We start from the raw sequence: 1,799 nt of genomic DNA, 5'->3' as shown, positions 1-1,799 counted from the left end.
AAGAAGGCACTCAGTCTGTGTCCGGTCAGAAGCTTGATGCATCCACTATTTTCCTGGAAAAATTTCCCAGTCTGGAAAATAAACGTGTGTGGAAGCCAGAAGAGCGAGAGCAGATTCTGTCTTGGATAGCAGACAAGGCCTTTACGCATTTGCCAATCAGCAACAAATCTTCCACGACCATACAGTCTACTGTGGATACACAGAAAGCTGGCCTATTGAATCCTGAAGCTGGTTCTCCTTCCTCCCGCCATTATTAGTCATAGGACACATATGACCCCAAGCTTAGCCACTCCGAGGACCTGTTTGGTACATATCCTTTGGTTGGCTCTGGCCTATCACCGTGCAGCATTGAAGAGGGACAAGAAGAGGTGGTGTGCGTTGATGCTGAAGTATTTGAGGACCTACGGCCAGAAGAAAGCCACTTGGAGGAACGTCATTTACTGTCTCCATAAGTGAAGGCTGATGATGATGAGGCACAGTTAGCATCAGGTCAGCCTGCAATGTCAACTGGGAAGGAGGATGAGATGGAAGACGAGGTGGTCTACGATGAGTCCACTGATCTGACCTGGACCGTTGGCATTTTTAGCCATGACAGCAACACAGAGGAAGATGGATATGTCGTGGTTTGCCCAGAGTACTAGGTCAGCTGTTCCCAAGAACATCCCTGCTGTGCGCCAAGTCAGGGCAAGGGGGCGTTCAGCTGCCTTGTGGAATTTTTTTTCTTAAAGTCCTTCAGAGAAAAGCATTGTAGTGTGTAGCAACTGCCATACCAAGTTGAGCAGAGGCCTGGGCAAAGGCAACCTGAGCAACAACAGTATGCGAAACTACATGGCAGCCAAGCACCTCAGTAGGTGGGCGGAACACCAGGATACAAAATCTGCATCTGCGGGTCAAACCAATGCCATGTCGCCTGGGCTATGTCCTTCAGAATCTGTTGTTCAGGAAGCAGGCGCTCATACCTCTGCCCACAAGCTGCAGTTGCTCACACACAACAATCATTTACCACATCCGCTTATTTGTCCCAGCAAAGCATCCAATTGTCCATGCCTGAGAGCTTGGAAAGAAAGCGTAAATACCCAGCCATGCACCCACAGGCACAAATACTAAACTCGCACATTGCCAAATTGTTAGCTGTGGCAATGTTGCCGTTTAGGCTTGTGGGAACACAGTCTTTACGTGATCTCTTGGCTGTGGCTGCCCCATGATGCAATGTTTTTAGCCGCCACTATTTTACCCGGTGTGCCATCTCTGCCTTACACAAGCACGTGTTAAACAATCTGAACCATGCTCTCACCAATGCCTTAACCAGGAAGGTCCACCTAACAGACATCTGGACAAGTTGTTGTGGACAGGGATGATACATTTCTGTCCTGGCACACTGGGTGAATCTGGTGGAGGGTGGGACAAAGGCACAAACTGGAACATCACGCATCCTACCCACGCCAAGAATAGCAGGCCCAACATCTGTCAGGGTTTCCGCCTCTTCATATTCCATTTTCTCTCTCCCCTACTCCTGATCCTCATCCTCCCCATCACTGCTAAGCTGGGACCTGTACAGCAGCGCATCTGAAAAGCAGCAACACGCTCTGCTGAAGCTAATCTGTTTAGGTCAGAAAGCACACACTGCAGCCGAGCTGTGGCAAGCTTTAAAAGAATAGTCTGATCAGTGGCTGTCCCCGCTGCACCTCCAACCCGATCTGGTCATCTGCGATAATGGGCGTAACCTGGTGGCGGCTTTAAAGGTTGGCAAGCTGGTACATGTGCCATGCATTGCTCACGTGCTGAACCTAGTTGTTAAA

Source organism: Phyllobates terribilis, unplaced genomic scaffold (genome assembly GCF_046119375.1).
Source record: "Phyllobates terribilis strain yellow unplaced genomic scaffold, ASM4611937v1 Scaffold_3__8_contigs__length_932513732, whole genome shotgun sequence".
Taxonomy (NCBI): domain Eukaryota; kingdom Metazoa; phylum Chordata; class Amphibia; order Anura; family Dendrobatidae; genus Phyllobates; species Phyllobates terribilis.
This window is presented reverse-complemented; position numbering follows the sequence as displayed.